Raw genomic sequence first — 19,458 nt, 5'->3', positions numbered from 1 at the left:
AAATAAGTAGCTAAAGGCTTTTTTCCATGACATTAAATAAAAATATACAATGAATGTACCGCTCAAGGTAGGTACTGTAGATACAATGGATTTCAGTGGGCTTACTCTGATGCAGATTTGGCTCAATTGTGATCATTTCCATACTGCTGAGTGAACAATCTCTATTCTGATCTTGATCAAACTACACTGTCTACAGAGTTAGAGTCTCTAGTCTAGTGAAAGCTGCCAGTTTGAGGTTTAGGTCAGGGATCTGGAATATATATATTGATTTCTACATCAGTTATAGGGCCTGATTCTCTACTAGCTTGCCCATTGTGTAGCCCTTTACACCTGAGCAAAGGGCCTTTTTCACTCACTTTGCACAAATGCAAGGCAGTGGCCAGCCAGGCTGGGTAGTCTTTCATTCTAAATAACTAACCCATGATGAATTTACCCTTGTGGTGGGGGGAATAGTGACAACACTGTTTATCCATCAGGTGTCCAACAGCTGATTAGTTATGAATAGAGCATAATCATGGTCTCAATTAATGTGACTGTGCCCATATCTGTCTGTTTAACCCCTGCTCTACCAGGAGGCCTGGAGTTTGTTGGCAGCCCTTGAAAACTAGGTGGGGTCAGATGAAGATGGGATAGGGCTATGGCATGTGGGAAACAAACTGATTCAGTGAACCTCTCAAGAAGCTTCTGCCATTGAGGATGCTGTGAAACCTTAAATGGAGTTTAGTTTTCTTTCACCAGGACTGAATCCTTCCCCAAGTGTAGCTGCCAGTTGCCCATGTCGGTGTTAATTGTTACCCTAGGTGTACAGGTGGAGATTTTCAAAAGTGCCTAAGGGGTTTAGGAGCACAGGTCACACTGGGATTTTCTGGTGGACTTGGGCTCCTACATTCCTTATGTGCTATTGAAAAACTTCTCCAGTGAATAACATGCTCCTGGTATGAATCTGTGGACTTGTAGGTCTCTATATGTTTTAATTACTACGGTATGCAATGTTGTTATAGCTAGGTCATTCCCTGGATTTAGATACCAAAGGTGAGATAAACTATCTTTTATGGACCAACTTCTGTTGTGAGAGGATATTACCTCACCTACCTGGTGTCCAATAATGAACCTTGACTGAGCCCATGAATTTTTTGCTCTCTGCCCGGTCTACTTCTCGCATAATTCCCTGAAACATTTACCATTAGTATCCTCCCAATAACAGTCTGTGAAATTGAAGTCATTTATTTGCAAATCTGTGTTTTCAGTAGGTGATCAGTTTAGTGCTTTCAGACATCATATCCCATTGTCAGTAACTCTTTCAATTTAGATTCTGTAGTTTGCCATCATACATTCCAGTTCCACACTATAGATAATATACTGCATGAGAAACTAAAAACTCTGAGGCAAAGCCCTCAAAAATAATTCCATCAGTCATAACACAAGGAAGTTCCTAATATTATAAATAATATACTCAGATATTCCATAACCTTTGTTTTCAATATATACACAATAGTAGACAATTGTAATAATCAAATAGTAACTTTAGTCCAAGAAACAGCTATAAAATGCCCCTGAGAAAGAAGTGACTAATTAAGAAGTAATGGAACTTTTGCATGCCTCAGGCAATGTTTTAAACTCTTGCTCTCAAAACCAGTCATTTATAATCATACCACTTCCCAAAGAGAAAAGAACAATGTGGGAAATGCATCTAATGCAGTATCACAGGTCTGAGCCTTGGAGCAGAACAACATGGGTTATTGAGACATTATATTGAAATAGGTGTGACTGCAACATAACAGGTCAAAGCAAATTCTCAGATGAGTAATTAATTCTTGTTCTCTTACTCATTCTGTTACATCCTTATGTACTTAATTATACATTTTATTTTTTTCATCTGTTCTAACATACTGCATGTTGATTTTTTTTCTTTGTGCCTGGGAAACAGTAAAAATGATGTGCTGGTACAGAGCTACTCTCCTAAAAATAAAGCTTGGGGAATGCGTTTCTGAAATGTCTGAGAAGTGGTAGGATTAGAATTGTCATAATATTTGTTTGTATTATGGTGGCACACAGAGGACTCAAGCAGGATTAGAGCCTTGTTCTACTGGGTGCTATACAAATGTACATTAAGTCAGAAGGTTAAAAACTGAGGTCCCAAATCAGCAAAGCACTTAAACATGTACTTTAAACAAATAATTAAAGCCCATTGACTTCAATAGCACTTGAGCACGTTCAAAGTTATGTATATGCTATGGTGTTTTGCAGAATAACTAAGCATGGGTTTATGTATTTTGCCTAATTGGAGCCTAAATAAAAACAAGGGTCCAAATTCTGCTTTGATTTAGATACTGCACAATCCACTGACATCAGTGTAGTTACAGATGGGGAACTGAAGAACAGAAAACCTTCTCTAATCTTAAGTCAATCAAAAGACTTCAGTGGGCATTGGATCAAGTCAAGGGAAGACGACACATGGAGGGGTCATGTAGGGTCATGTGCCCCCCAGATATATCTGCTTGGCATGTAATGAGCATACTCTCGTGGACTGAGCATGCTCAGTGACATCTGCTGACGACGCTGCCCTTACTTGTGCCCCTCCATTATCAGCAGACCTGGGTCATCCAGGCCACATAAAGTCTGTGGCAAAATTGGAATTGAAGCCTCATCCCATTCCTTAACTACAAGACCATTCTTCCCTCTCAGCATAGTCTCTGAGCACCTAGCCAGCATTTCCTATACTGTGATACTGAGCCCCAAACCTTGATAAGGGAGTGGCGCAGCTCTGCAGGGCTCCATAAAGAGCACTTGGGAGATGACATCTCCTGCTGCTGCTCCCTGTGAATGAAGAGTATGCATTTGGTACCAGTATGAAGCAGTAAAAATGGGCACCCTAGTAGGATTGCCAACCCTCCAGGATTGCCCTGGAGTCTCCAGGAACGAAAGTTTAATCTTGCATTAAAGATCATGTCATGTGATGAAACCTCCAGGAATACATCCCACCAAAATTGGCAACCCGAACTGGATGCTGCTCTGTATATATGTGTGTGTGTGTTGGCTCAAAGTCAGGGTATGTCTACATGGTAATCGGAGATGTGACTGCAGCCTGTGTAGGAATACCCACGTTACCTTTAATCTGGCTAGCGCTGCTCAACTAACAGTGAAAAAGTGGTGGCATGGATCCTGGCACGGGCTACCAACGCAAGTACATACCCAGGGTTCCAGGCAGGCTTGTCCGAGCTGCTCCATTTTCTCTGCTAGTTTTAACCACGCTAGCTAGATGAAAGCTAGCATGGGTGCGTCTATCGGAGCTGCAATCACACCGAAGACAAGGTGGTTAAAATGCCAATGACCAGTGACGCTTTACCTATCCTAGCATTTCCGCTATTGCTACTGCCAAAGGCTTTCAAAAGTTCTGGGCACTGAAGTAAGTCTGCTCCCATTGAATTTAGTGGTAAAGAAATTCCCAGTGACTTCCGTGGGAGCAGCCTTCGGCCCAAAGTGGTGATTTTGAAAATTCTATGCTTAGGATAGGTAAGGTCTTATCAACTATTATTCTTTTATATTCTTCACAGTATTTTAAGCCTAACCACAGTGGCATTCTAAAGCAAAACTATAGTTTGCATCATACTTAGCCCTGATTGAACCAGATTTTTGTGGAGCTACATTTTATTTTTAATAAAATTGCTGTATTTTCCTTACATTACTTCTGATTTACTAAGATGGTAGAAGAGAACCAGAGTAATTTTTTTTTAGACATTATCTATTTAGGTACTTATATGACTTCTATTGTAGTATTTCAACGCTGCTGCTACTCCAGATTTTCAGCTGATTCCACTATGTAAATTGAATCTCTGCTAGCTGTTTTCCTCCCATTGGTTAATATTAATAAACTAATATTAGTTTGACTCTTGCAATCACAGTGGTTCTTTTTGTAAAGTGTGTGGTGGTAAGAAGCTAAAATTGTTAGATCTTAAGAGCATTGATTATAGGCCTGATCCAAAACCCATTGACATTAATACAAGAACGCCCATTGACTTCAATAGACATTGAATCAGGCCCTATACTAATGACTGTAAATTTCTTAGTCTGGTAAAGTACTAATGTTTTTCAGAGTTCACTTAAACAAATGCAGGACACCAACCTTGCTGTCACCTCTTAGTTTTTATTAATTTTCTTCCTTTTCTGCTAATGTTTTCCCCTTTAGTGTTTCTGTGTGAGTTTTTTTTAACTGCTCTTACATCAGCCCTAAATGATCTTCCTATTAGTACAGGAAGCTGGCAGCAGCCAATCTGCAGCCTTTAGATAGCCAACTAATTAAGGGAAAAGCAGGTGTGGATGGATCTATTCAGTCTGTAAATAAGTGCCAAAAATTAAAGTTATTGGTCTGTGAGTGTTAGCAGGTGGAACACTGTTTGTACCTTTAATGGAGAGGAAAAAAGAGGTTTAGAGGGGGAAATGACTTTTTTATGATTTAAAAGCTCCTTACAAATACAATGCTTCTATTTTCCAAATCATTGTCTTGTGTGGGATTAATACTGAAAGATATAATTGCATGTGCTGGGGTGTTATGTTCAGTGAACTGGGCTTGATGATGAACTACATGGTCTGTCCAGAAATAATTCATATTCTCAGACTGATACTTAGAAACAACTCACAAGTGACTACAGATGTAAGTGCCTATTGTTCCTTGACAGGTCTGTTTATTTATAAACTCGCCCTGCCTTCCCTCAAATACTCAAAATGTTCTGATCTGCAAGAACTCTCCCTTAAGTGCTAAAGCAAAATACAATCTACCAAAGAAAGTATTATGCAAGGGAGTTTATCTCTAAGAATATATTCTCTCCTCATGCTGATTTCTCCTCCTCCCCAATTTCTTTGCTTGCTTTTTTCCTTTGTGTTGGATTTACTAATTTATTCAAACATTTTTAACCAAGGGGCATTTTTCACCAGGATGCTGTGGCAAGAGACCATAAATGCATTACATATAATAAACACATTCAAAATACATTCATATACATTCAGAGTATACACCATACAATAGAAGGATGGGATTGTAAATTCATGGAAAATATTGGTTTCATTAATTTTGATCTGACTGGTATAAAACTATTCTGCATGGATGCCTAGTTAATCACTCTTATTTTTAGATGCTGTATGTAATGTCAGTGAAAAAAAGTATAACATAGAAGCCTACATGTATAAATCTGGGGGATGGAAGGAAAGCATTGGATTCAAACACAAACATTTACTGGTTTCAAGTCAACAAAATTCTCGGATCATTTATAGTTGAAATTTGACCAAAGAGATGTAATTATTACAATGTAGTCAGGTTAGGGTGACCAGATATCCTGATTTTATTGGGTCAGTCCTGATATTCCTAGCTTTGTCTGATATAGACACCTATTACTGCCCACCCCCCCGTCCCAATTTTTCACACTTGCTATCTGGTCACTCTAAGTCAGGTGGAGGGACAGAGGGCCAAGACTTTTAAGAGTGAGTACTGATTTTTGGGTGCCCCAACTGAGGAGCCTGACTTTCAGAGAGCGTTGAGCACTCAGCCTCTGAAAAATCTAAGATGGCATAAATTGGACATCCAGAATGTGTAAGTGTTAGCAGAATCAGGCCCTAAATTCCTCCCCAGTACCATTCTAAAGCATACCCAGATTCCTCATATAGGACCTGAGTTGCATGAGCTCAAAAATAAGATTGGGACTAGAGCTGAGGGCAGGGGCTGGAGGAAGAGGCTTAAAATGCCAGTAGAAAATCCCACCCTTTCTAGAAGTTTCTCTTTTTTAAATTTTTTTTACATGGATTTTACAAAACTTTAACAAGTCAGTTTCTGAAGACCTGGGTCCCACTTCTATGTGCAGCATAATTTACCACAGTTTGGGCACTGAGGTCACAGTAAATTAGGTCCTTTATATTTGTTAATGAGTCACTGAATAAATACATCTGTATAAATCAACCCATAATTTGCCTGTGTTACAAAAATAAACAGTTTTGATTTCCTATGTGAACAATATGGCAAACATTTGTGCACGTTTCTTTGTTAAGTACTATGAATGTTTACCTGTCTAGAAGGGAAAAAATAGCCATGGCTATGTACAGCAGGATTCAGGAGTGATTTGAGGAAGAGTCTAGAGATTCTCCTCTCACTTGGATCCTCAGAAATCTGGAATGCCTCCATCAAGCCAGTGGAGTGATACCAGTGTAACTGCATAGAGAATCGGGCACTCAGCATTTTCAGTTCTCATCTTGTGTTAAATTTTGCCTTACTTGCCTCCAACTGAATGAGAACAATAGCAAAAAACTGAAACCAGAAATACCGGACACAAATTTCAAGGATTCTCTTTGGTATGTAGGATTAAAGCCTCAGGGTGCTAAATGCTGTAGGTGAAAGACATTGCCTGCTTGGAATAGTTTATAATCTAATTCAGACAAGATGCAACAAATGAATGCAATAGGAGGGAAGACAATGGAACCAGTAATAAGAATATGGGTTCATGTAGGCTAGACTGTATGGTTAAGGAGGAGAAAAGAGCGGAGTGTGGGTCTTCTAAGTATAGTAGTCTGAGTAAAGGATCCAAAGGGAATGCACCTAAAAAGAATGAGCCAAACTTTGGTCAGTTAAAACACCAATGGTCCTATCCCGGGACTTCAACAGTGGTTTTGTGTGAATAAGGGTCTCAATATATGGCCCAATGATGAGTCTTCTTGGACTATGCAATGCATTAGCTTGACGGTTGTATTTTAACACTGGATGCAATCATATAATTTCAGTCTTCCAGAAACAGCTATCTGTATTTGGCATTAGGTCATTTCCAAGCGTTTCAGAAGATGTTACCAGCAATAGACAAGTGACCCTATTGACATGTCTTTCTCCATATCTAGGGCCTGTGAGGTGTCACACTGTATAAATTTTCACCTTGATGCTCATTCCATAGCAGCTGAAAGTAAAATAGCAGCTTTGTGGTGTGATAGTGTTTCTTTAATGTATAAAGAGCTACAGAAATGTACACATGTACCTTTGCTGCTCTTATTCATATAGTTTACATGACAAAATGAAAACACTCCCATATCATAAATATGCAAGTGGTTATGATGTTACACAGAAATCCACACACCAGTGCCTGTAGTATCATTGTACAGCAAAAGTTCTAATTTACTCATTTATTATGGAGATAACTGACAGTAAATCAGTGTCTAGAAACGGGTGAGTTAAACAGTTAGTTACCATATATAATAAATATTGTGTAAGTGCAGTAAAAGTGAAAGAACATTAAGCAATTTGCATGTATGATTTTAGTGGCTTCATTGAACTCCTGGTGCCCTTCAAAGGGATCTGGGAAGTTTTCACTGTTTGAAGCTTACTGTTTTATATGGCAAATCTGAGGATCTCCCTAGGTTAAATCTTTCAGACTGGAAGTCAAGACAAAACTAGAGCTTAATGAGCCAGTCCTGTGGTAACAAACTGTGATTAGAACAAGAGGCTTTTAAATTTGATGTCAAACTATAAATTTTTCCAAAAAGTTAAGAAAAGACTCTATAATTAACATATTGTGTGTAATATGTGCACAACATATAGTGCGAGAATTTATAAACACCAAGTCAATGGGACTCTACAGAGGAGGGGTCCAATGAAAGACTGAGGCTTGTGGATTTATAAGATCTTAAAAATTGTATAAGCACACTTGATAATTTGCAGAGGCCAAAATGTTCAAAGTGAAGTGTCTAAAGTTAAGCTTCTAAATTCATATTTAGGCACCTAATTAGGAGATCTGATTTTTCTGATCACCCCGCACTTCCCATTGATGTTACTTGGAGTCAGCATGGCTACAAGGGGCTGGAGTAGTAGATCCCAATGAAAGACTGGGGCCTAAAACTGCACTGTATTTGCACTGCACTGTATTCTATAAACAATTGCACCCAGGTTTTGGCTTACTTTAATGACTGGTTTTGTGCTGAATCCGTATTCATTCTCATATATTAATGCAATCCTCACATGAATTGACAGCAACATCATGAAACTTCTTACCCTTGTGTGTTTCCAGGGTGAAAGTGTTCTAAACACCCAGAGAAAGGCAGCCTTGGCATTTTCCCTAATGAACTGGTACTGACCTGATTGATCATTGCAGTTTCTTCCATTAAATGGCAAAAGGGTGGTTATATAGGGAATAAAGAAAAGCTGTGGGAGAATGGGATATACTAACCCCATGCTGGGCAACACAGGATTAATGTGGGATCAGGTGGCTTAAGCTCTTCTCTTACAGGTGTGATGGGTTAAAGTGAGAAGCATTCTTCACACAATACACAGTCAACTTGTGGAACTCATTGCCAGGAGACTTTGTGGGTTCAAAAATAATTAAATATGTTCATGGAGGATAAATCCATCCATGGTTATTAGCCTAGATGGTAGGGACACAACCCCATGCTGTGGATGGTCTTAAACCTCCAACTGCCCGAAGGTGGGACTGGACAACAGGGGATGAATCTATAATTGTCTCTATAATTGTCCTGTTCTGTTCATTCCCTCTGAAGCATCTATCACTGACCAATGTTGGAAGACAGGATACTGGGCTAGATGGATCATTGATTTGACCTATTATGGCCATTTTTATGTATGACCAGCTCAGTTGATGGCAGACCGGGGCGGAGAGCAGAACTTCAGTCCTCAGCTCCTGGAGAGAAGGCTGACCAAAGGCAAGAGCTCCCCAGAAGACTGTTGCCCAAGGCCCCACCTGATGGAAGGGAGGAGTAGATGCTACCTCACGTTGGGTATGTCTACACAGCAACTAGACACCTGCGACTGGTCTGTGCCAGTCAACTTGGTCTTGTGGGGCTTGGGCTGTGGAGCTGTTTCATTGCTGTGTAGATGTCTGGGCTTGGGCTGGAGGTGGGAGGATCCCAGAGCTCAGGCTCTAGCCCAAGCCCGGAAATCTACACAGCAATGAAACAGACCCACAACCCGAGCCCCATGAGCCCAAGTCGGGCTCTTCTTTACTGTGTAGACATACCCCTCTACTACCTATGAACTCAGTGTAGGGACCACAGCCTGAGATGCACCCTCTGGAGGAAGAGTCTTAACTTAAGTTTGGGATGAATGATTTGTGTTAATTCCCCTTATTTCTGTTCATTGACGGCCCTGGAAGAGGAGAGACTTTAAAGTGTCCTTGCCAGAGGGCTAAGTCACAGCAAGAGGGAGACTATCCCAGTGCTGGAGTGACTATTGATAGGAGGTACATGCGGGGGTGGGGGGGGCACCTGGCCACCAGGAGGCATTAGTTGTGAGTCAATCCCTTCACAGGTTTCAGAGTAGCAGCCGTGTTAGTCTGTATTCGTAAAAAGAAAAAGAGTACTTGTGGCACCTTAGAGACTAACAAATTTATTTGAGCATAAGCTTTCATGAGCTACAGCTCACTTCATCGGATGCATTCAGTGGAAAATACAGTGGGGAGATTTATAAATATAAATATAAATATTTATCGTATAGCTCATGAAAGCTTATGCTCAAATAAATTTGTTAGTCTCTAAGGTGCCACAGGTATTCCTTTTCTTTTTGCGAACCCCTTCACAGAGAGAGATCCAAGCCTGTTTAATATCACTACAGTATTTTAATAAATATCCTCCCACCAAGAGGCTGTGGATGGTGCTGTAAAATATACTTGAAACTCATTTCTAAAAATACACTAAAATATTAACACAAAAAACCGCCCTATGTTAAATTAACAAGTCAAACAAACTGAACGGAGTCCCATACAAAAGATAAAAAGGGAGAAAAGGCAAGGGTAGGAAAGAAGATATCTACAGATGCGGTCAACAATTGTTTTCTACAAACACCTTTTCTGTGGGTACGTATATGGTGGGAAAATGTAATGAGATAGATTGCAGGTGAGAGAGAGTTCTACACCCTAGGGCCTGTCCATAGCAAAGGCACAATTGTCTGCTGACCTCATGTGTGATGACACCAGCTTGATGTGGATTTCCAAAACCTTGCCTCAGCCATGATGTGTGCCCTAGAAAGCTTGCATGACCCTGATGCCTGAGGCACAATCTGGAAAGCCTTCCATTAATGCTTTTATACATTCTGCATGTCCCCGATACAGATGGCTAGGCTGGAGGGAGCAGCAGGCAAGGAACTGCCTGGGCTGTCAGGGGTGGTCTGGAGAGAATGGGGGAGAAAGAGAGAGACATGCATAAGGGGAGTAAGAGTGTCCATGTGGCAGATGGAAGGAAGAGGAAAGGCAGATGGGGAGATCATCAGCAGTCATTGCAGAGGTGGGAACCGGTTCCAACCTGGCACAGCTTCCAGCTCTGCCTGAGTCCTATGCAATTTGTAAGCTCCCAGATGGACTCCTGTCACAGAGACCTACTGGAACACTTGCAAAAAAAACCAAACCAAAACCAAAAAATCTAAAGAGAACTTCCCTCTTTATCATTAAAAAATGAGGAAACCAACCTATTTCCCCCTCCTTTTCAGGTGACCTTTAAGATATTTCCCTGAAGTAAATTTTTCAGTCTTAACTCCACATTACCAAAGATTTTGTTTTGCCTTGCATCGGAGAAGGCTTCTTGTGAATAACAGCCTACTTCTCACACTAAACTTTGTGTGTATTTTATTATCAACATTGTTGGGGCTGCACTTGGAGATAAGGGGACGTATGTTTTCCTTTTTGCCTCCATTTATCAGACTAGGGATGATCCTAGAGATGCTGTTAGGGAACCTGGATAGGACCTGGGTGATGAACGGAACATGTTCTAAACCCATCCGCCCATCTTGTTTCCTTAAGTGAAGAAGCAGACTGATGATTCATATCAAAACACATAACATACATTGTAAGCCTACTGAAACAAGGACTGTGGGGCTGATTGGGCACTGCCTAGCTCCTGTGTACTCATTAACACCAGCACAATGCATAACTTGGTGAATATTATTTGTATTACAGTAGTGCCAAGATACTCTGATTGAGATTGGTCCCTCATTGTGCTAGGCACTGTACAAACATAGTTTTGTCCAGATCAGGCAAAAATGTTGGAGTTCACTAACCCTACCTTCTTAGCAGAATGTAAACAAATCTTAGTAGGACAGTTCCTGTGCCAAAGAGTTTATAATGTAAATAGAGAAGCTGGACAAAGAGTGCAAAAAAGGAAGTTTTATTTTTTTTCCAGAAAAAAGTGAACTGATACTCTGAGATCATAGGTAATTTAGTCAACGGCATACAGGAAGGCTGTGGCAGAGCAAGGAATTGAACCCAGGTCTCCCAAAGTCCCAGTATATCAACTACAAGATGATCCTGTACCCCCATATCAGAATGGTAGTTTGCACCTGCTTTGCAAAGGCTTAAGATTCAAGGCACTGGAGAACGGGATCCCCCACCTTCTGCCACAGGAAGACAGCACTTTTCAGGGTTATTTAGCTGTTACATATATTGCCTAACTCCCATTCTTCAGTGCAATGTAGCTCAGAGTATCCCATTGGTCTGTGGTATTAATTCCACATCTCAGCTTTGAGGAGCACAGGGAGGGTTCATGGATGGACCAATCACACCATTCATCAAAGCCATAGAAAAGAGCCCTTCTTCATTGGCTCTAGCTTCTCCATACCCCTGCTATTGGTGGCTGCAGCAATAAAATGGCTGGACCTTTCCTACCACACAGAGAAAGGGGAGGAGAAGAGAGGAGGGGGACCACGCAGTGACTAGTAGTGACTGGTTAAGCTGCCAGTGGGTGCCCTCCTGGTCAGAAGTCATATTGTGGCTTCCTTAAACTGCTTAAAAACCACTTCTTAAATAAACCCAGTTGGGATTTTTTTTAATAAAGAGTCTTTTTTAATATCTGAAAAGTGTTCTTGGGAGGGTGAACCCCCTCCCACTCATTAGAGAGGCGGAAAACTGCTGCAGTCAATACTGAGACTGCAAAAGCACTGTGCAAAACAAATATTATAGAATGAGACATACAACACAAATCAATATTACAGGGACTTTGAAATACTGTGTAAAGAAATATTATAGACCACAGAGACTCAGGAATGCTGCTGACTTGGTTGTAGAAATCAATACATGAGGGTGATTATGAAATACGTTTCATTTCCAAAACACAAACTATAGGTCCCAGTCTTCCCAAGAGATCAGCTAGTGTAGACTCTTGCAGAGTTGTGCTGAAATTAGTGAAGCTCTTGAGGGGTCCATGCTATTTAATTGGATTGTACATCTAGGGCCTCAATTAAGATACAGATAAGGTTGTAGAGAAGTGTCCATTACTTCTGGCTATTTGGTAGAAAAAACCTGTCTGAAAGCAAGGCAATTCTAAGATGAGGATAAATGTATAGAGAAACAAATACTTGAAATTCAGGAAAATCAGAATTGAGGTTTCACAAATAACCATAATTGACCCCCCACCCCCTCCAAATTTTTTTCTGGCTTAACACTAATCGTGGAAAGCTTCAGGTCAGAAGGAGATGTCTGTCTGTCTCTCTGTGTGTGTCAGAGAGAGAGAGAGAGAGAGTGGTGGAAAGCTTCAGGTCAGAAGGAGATGTCTGTCTGTCTCTCTGTGTGTGTCAGAGAGAGAGAGAGAGAGAGAGAGAGAGAGAGAGTGTGCGCATGTGCACACTGAAGTTATTAGCGGAGTAGGCATGGACAGACTGGCTCAGGATTTTTAGGCTGCTAAAATCATTACAGGCTGTCCAGTAAATGGCATTTTTGTCTGGCTAGGCACTGTTGCTAATTTTTAATAGTGCTCAGACATGAAATAATAGCTATTTGCCATACTGATGAAGAGGACAGTGGGAAATTTGCATTGGAGAGAAGGAGGGTGGAGGATACTAAATGAATACTGATCTGCCCTCGGAGAAGGTGCCTGTTGTAGCCTGTGCCTTTAGCATCGGGACCTGAGACACAGTGAGTTGCCCAAGGGTGAGAGTGGGAATGGTCAAAATCAGATTTAGAATGGAAATGGTCTTACTACCTGTATCATTCCAAGACGGAAAAAAGCGCTGTTGATGTTCACATTGGCATTCTGCTAGGTGGGGTCAGGCTAAACACAGCCAGAGCCCTCTGCAGGCAAGTTCATTTGGGTCCTCCAACCACGTTGTCATTTGTCCCCGGCCTTCATTTATTACTGAAAGTAAATGGCATTTTAAGAATCTTAACCTGATCATGATTGTTCACAACATAGCTTGTTTACAAAACTCCCCCTACAATGGATCACATAATTTACACGTTAAATTCTGAAGGGAAATTGACTTTTACTCAGACTTGTGCAGTCCAGAATCTTCTTAGACAAGTAGGACCTAACTCTAAATGTTGGCAGAATGTGAAGTGGGTTGAATTTCACACATATTCAATACTTTGGCTCACACAGTGAGTGTGGTGGTACAGTCTTGATGACTTGCTTTGCTTGTAGGGGTTGGATTTACTGCAGCATATCTTCCAGATATGAAGGATCAAAAAGAGCATTCTCAAAGGGAGAAGGGGCAATCTGGAGGGTTTCCTAAAAACCTGATCTTGTAATTCCACTGAGCGATGCTAGAAATGCACATGTCAGAGATGATCTGTGAGGCATCAGGGATAAAGGCTGCTAGTCTTTTTCCAAAAATGGCTACAGGCAGTAGCTGACTGGCAATATACACTGGAGCCCTTAATAGACCCTTCAGTTTTTGGTGCTTTCTGAGAGAGAATTAGCACCCTTTGGTTTCTTCTGAGGCTGAATGAGGATCCTGTGCTGCGTGGTACAGAGGTCTCCTGCAACCAGCTGTTGATATGAAGGAGCACTTCTAAGTGAAGGCTTTTCCTAGAGGCAGAGGTGAAAGGGGCAGCGCAGGGATGAGAGAGGACATAGGGTGGTCTTAGACTCCTTTTCTTTTGCTATTGATAACTCTATCTGTGCCCAAACAGTTTTTTCCTGGTGAAGGGTAGGTCCTCAAAATTCTTCTAGACCTTCTCATGGAATACAGAGGCCTACAGCCACACAGGTATAGGGAATCTACCCTGACGCAGTAGGTGTTACCCACAGCAAAGTCTGCTCACACCTGATCAAAAGGCCCTCCAATTGCACAAAGGGACTCAACAACATCTGGCAGGGAGAGAGCAGAACTATGAAGGCAGGATCAGAGATAAGTGAGTAACCTGCCCAGTGTCCCTGAACACACCCTGTCATTCAGGATTTCTGTCTGTCTCCATGCCCAGAACCTGAAGCGAAGGGTGGGGTGTTGGTGGTCCCTGAAGGCCTCAATTTTAAAGTTACATGAAGTGGTGCTTCACTAGCAATGCCTCATAGAGCATCTCCTACTGTTGCTGCTTATTCAGAAATGCTCTTTCATCAGATGAGCCAGAGCTCAGTTTCACCAACTTCAGGCACTGAGATACAGAAGGTGTGCTGGAGTCTCCAATTTTGAGGGGAATGATGCAGGCTGATTCAGTGATGAAGCTCCCACATTGGGCATAGAGGAAAGTTGGGGCTTTGTTGACAAAAGTGGTACTAACTGAATCCTGGTACTCAGTGGTGAATGCTGAGTCACTTCTATGCTGTGAGGGTTTGTCCTTGAAGCCCTATTTGCCAGACTTGTGGCAAACTTACAGGGATCTCCTGGTGGTGCCTTGAGTAGGGACTGAAGGTGTTTCCCATATTGCTATAATGCTAAAAGTCCTATCTTCAAGCAGAATGGTCATCTGTGGACTGAATGCCGGACCTCCAGCCAGATGATGCAATGAATGGTACTCAGTTATTAGTGTTCTGATACTACACTGTAAGCACCTAACCCTCCATTTCTGTCCTTGGGGCCAAAAGTATAGAGCTTAAAGAGTTCCACTTTTCTCATGCTGGGAGTGCAAGATGCTGGAATGAGAATCCTGTCTAGATGGTATTTCAAGAGAATTTCACCCCTAGTTTACAGGGGCAAACCATCAAATAAAAAATCCAAAAGGCATGGTGGGGTGGTGGATTGGGAAACAGGCTTTGTATCCTGTCAAATTGAAATAGCATCTGTCCTCTTTATGTGGTGGCTGAACAAGGAGAAGTTACAGCACAACTTTAGGTTTGGAAGCTGCCAAGAAAGAAATGCCAAAGAATCTGGATGCAGCAGAAGCTGAGTTTGCAGTAGCACCGGAGCCCTGGTCAACCCAGCCGAAGCATATTGTTGCTGTTTTATTAGAAAGGTTGATTTGGAGAATGTTGTGTTTGAGATTCAGCGTCGTGCCTCTGAGCCTAGATTTCAAGCCTTTATTTATATGCCTAATTGTTGCTATGGCAATTCAATATTTAAAGAGGTAATTATTGCTGATCTTGTTGCATGTGTCCATTTCTGATGTCCAGCTGTTAGCTCTTTAGCTCCAGACTAGCAGATTAATTACTGCTATTGATTACTTTGAGCTTCTCTCTTCACACCTGCAGTCTGTGTAATTAGCCAGTGGCCTCCTCTGAAAATTAGGAGCAGTTTCATTCTGGCACCTTGCCATTTCCCAGCCATGTGCATTACACTGATGAACAAAAGCAAATCTACTTTAAATAGAGATGTCTGGGTAATGTACTCTTTGTGTTTTGAACTATCCATGGATAATTCAAATTACCCTATGTTAGCAAATATTACACCTCATTTGAAGATCAGCTACAAAAAAAAAATTCCAAAACATTGGTATTTATTCCTATAACCACCAGTAAATGTGCTCTTGGCTTCCTTAATTTTGTTGTTGTTGTGCTTTTGCAACAGATGCGACCCAGCCATTTAGGCATGTGCTCTTCTGCTCCAGACCTGCTTTCCTGATGCGGGATATACTTTCTTCTTCATTCACATGCATGTAGTTTTCACCATTGGTAGTGGATGTTATGCATGCACATCCAAGACCAAGCCCATTAAAGGTAAGTGGGTAAAGGGGTCCTTACCTTCCTAAGGCAGGAGAATAGGGATATTAGGTTAGTATGAAATGGTTCATGACACCTTCCTTTATGCATCAAGTTTTTCTCTGGTGTCCATTCTCCCCCTTCCTGGTCATTTCATCATGGGCTGCCAATAGCCACTCATGGTCAGTGGCCTCCCCTGTGAAGGAAAATCTGTTGAAGAAGTTGCCATTATGACACCTTCTGCTCCTGTTGAGTCAAGGAGTGATGGTTTCAAGGCTGGATTTTCAAGTAGTAAAGGTGTGTTCCACTACCAACCAGGCTAGCTGATTCATCCGATCCAAAAGAGAAACCTTTTGTTTATTTAACTGCTATTGCCATGTGTAGGGCTTGGTAACATGTAAGTTGACATAAACAGTGTTTCTTCTGCACACATAAAACCAAATAGCAGACCCAGAATAGCCAAAAACCATAGTCCTGGGGGGGTCTATGAAGTGAAGACCACTGAAGAACCGTGAATCTGAATTTACTTTTGTACAAAGTCTGTGTGTTTGTATTATGCTGAACCTTTCCACTTGCTGTCAATGAATAATATGCTCTGAGTTCATGGGTAAGTAGCAACAGAATCTAGGTGCTGCCTGCTTCTTAGGTCAAATGCAGTGTTGCTATAACCATGTTGGTCCCAGGATATTAGAAAGATAAGGTGGGTGAGATAATATCTTTTATTGGACCCATTTCCGTTGGTGAGAGAGACAAGCTTTGGACCTTATGCAGAGCCGAAGAAGAGCTCAGCATAAGCTTAAAAGCTTGTCTCTCTCACCAACAGAAATTGATCCAATAAAAGATATTATCTCACCCACCTTGTCTTTCTCAGGTCAAAAAAAGCCTGGTTGGAGCCAAAGATATTGTGAAGATAGTGACCAGAAGACAGGCATCTACTCACTGATCCAGTGCAATTGTTGCTTTAGAGTGTTTGGTACAGCACTGGCCTTTAGACCAGAAGGTCCCCAGCTGGAATCTCATCACTGCCACTTGTTCCTAGATTAAATTCTAAATTGCGTACTGTCATTTGGAGGCCTTCTGTGCAGGGTCTCATTGAGTCATCAGTTATTAGAAATGCCTCCTATTATCACAACCCTAAAAGCTATTTGAACAGAAGCCTAATGTGACTGTGATTTCCAAGGACCATTTGCTCTTATTGCAACTCTGCTTTTTTTGTGAGTGAGAGAAGCAAACCAAAGTTGCTTTCACGTAGCATGGAGGGGAGGGATGGAGAAGCAGTGGCACTGGAGTGACATTCTGCTGGCAATAAATATAAATTTACCAAAAGTAAACAATAGCCTTCCTCTTCTTTTTCTTTTTAACTACAGGAGGGTCATCTCTACTACTAGAAAACAAACACATTCATTTTATTAAAAGAGCTACATTTGCAGGATTGTGTAATCTTCCTCATTTCAGTTTGACTTTGGCTAAATATTTTTTTTTAAAAGTAGCTTTAAAAGCTAGTTGCTAAAGATATGAATAGAAGCTATTCCCTGTGCTGCCCTTGCTGGGCTGGAAAGGGATTACTGCTGTGTAAAGAGGAATACCTGACATCAAGGTTAGAAATCCAGACTGGAGCTGAAACTGCACCCGCAAAATGTACACAAGTCAAGCAGCAATTTGTGTGCACAAAATGGGATGCTGCAAGCACGCGCTGAAATCCACATGGGGAGCAGAAGTCTAAATTTTGTGGGGATATGAATAATAGAGCAAAGGTGCTTAGAACTGAACCAGCTCTGCCATACTATGGACCCCAGTGGAAATAGGACTAAGAGCTTTTGAAAAATCCCACTCTAAAGCCTTACTCTGTTAAATCCCTCAGTGAATGTCAAATGAGAGTTTTGACTGGGGAAAGGACTTCAGTATTTGGCCTTTTTCTTTAAAAAAATTGCCCTTACTTGAGTAGTTATACTTTCATAACACGTTAAATGGGTTCTGCTGTGTGTACAACTCCAGCTGATATAAAATGGACGTACTCAACTGAAGTGAATGGTTCGATGCTGATCTACACCAGCTGAGGATATGGCCCAACATTTTGTATTATTCCTGCATAATACAGTAGTTCACATAAAACTTTCAGCCCTGGCTTTCTTTAATATACCCCATGGCCCTTAGTGGTGATAAGCCTGTCCAGAGGGGTATTTCAGGCATAAGGTGACAGGTTCCTGCAGATTCTTACAAAGCTCCCTAGTAGCAGGAGGCTGGCAAGGTGTGCCAGTACCTCCCCAAGACAATCTCCCGTGGCATGGCATGTATGGAGCCTTGAGCACAACTTAAAGCTGGAGCCCTGGAAGGAAGATAGTGATGCAGCACGTTGCCCTCCCCACTCAGGCCTCTGGCCAGCCTGAGGGGTGGGGGGAAGGCACTACTTGCCATCATTGTCTTCTGGGAATACAAGAGCAGCAACTAATTCAATACAATTCAGAGGCAGCAAATAGTCCAGTTACAGACGGACACATCCAACAGACAACGTACATGGCTCAAGCTTCTTTCCTGTAGATATTTTGACCTACCTATTGGCATTGCTCAGTCTTATATAGATTGAGTCTAGGACAAATTGTTCTCATCCGCGTTCCTAATTTTGGTAGACACTAAAAACAAAGACACCATAGGATCTGGATTCAATAAAAAAGGAGCGACTGATCATTCTTCAAGCAAAACCACCTTACTGTCCTGCCCACAATTACATTGATTCACTAAGCCATGACAAGTTGGAAACCCTGGTGGTGCGACTCCCCTTCTACGTGAAAGCCCTTGTGGGGGAAAATGTAAATCCTAATGTAACAGCCTATAGTGTCTCTTGAAGAGGAAGGAATGAACCTACTAAAAGACCACTGCCTCCATTCTTGCAAGAACCTATCTGGCATACAACAACACTTGTGATCACTGCTATCAAAGGCCCCTGGTCGATCTAGTAAAAGTGTCACTCATCCTGTACTTCCCAGAGTAAGCATACCTGCTACTAAACCACTTAAAGGTGCTTTGATTTATAGCTAGCCAGCTCTGCTGACTCTCCTGGAGAGGGGTCAGGGCAGGAACCTGCCTTCCCTCAATTTAGGCACTTAAATGCTATGGTGGTGGGCAGTGTATAAGGCCTGAAAAGAACAGAAACTGCTCCTTGCCCTTTTGTGATGGCAAGTACCCATGTGGGTGTGTGGTAGGAGTGAACCCGCACATTGTACATGCTACATACCATACCTTCCCATCACTGCTACTCTCATCCTGCCTCTTCCATTCCCCCCACTTGGTTGTTACTTTAATTTGTGTTTTCCTTTTAAAATTTAGATTGTGAGTTCTTTGGGACAGGGGCTGTCTTTCACTGTACAGAGCCTAGCGCAATAGGAGCCTGATCTGATTCCACTGTAATACAAGTAAATAATAATGAGAGTGGGAAAGAGGGCAACATGTTGTGACACAGATTAGGAAAGTGCACACTTAACAGGTTTCATGTCAAATGGATCTGCTTTGTGTTCTAGGTTTAAAATACCAGTGATTCCTTGTTTATTTATAGCAGTATATTGGCTTATTTGAAGTTATACCTGGTATGAATTCGGACTATTGGCCCACATTCAGCCTTGGCATAAGCAGACACAACTACCATTGACT

The 19,458-nt window shown here is 41.6% G+C and overlaps 1 long non-coding RNA gene across 1 annotated transcript in view; it reads right to left on the bottom strand.

Annotated features, from left to right (window-relative positions):
- Positions 1-15,676: 15,676 nt before the first annotated feature.
- The window catches only part of LOC122458472, a 43,601-nt gene continuing 39,819 nt past the window's right edge, over positions 15,677-19,458 (bottom strand). Inside the window, exon 3 of the long non-coding RNA XR_006278529.1 lies at positions 15,677-15,859. This is a non-coding gene — a long non-coding RNA (uncharacterized LOC122458472). The remainder of the gene's footprint in view (positions 15,860-19,458) is intronic.

Source organism: Dermochelys coriacea, chromosome 2, assembly GCF_009764565.3.
Source record: "Dermochelys coriacea isolate rDerCor1 chromosome 2, rDerCor1.pri.v4, whole genome shotgun sequence".
NCBI lineage: Eukaryota > Metazoa > Chordata > Testudines > Dermochelyidae > Dermochelys > Dermochelys coriacea.
The sequence above is the reverse complement of the archived record's forward strand: the minus strand, read 5'-3'. Positions and strand labels throughout refer to the sequence as shown.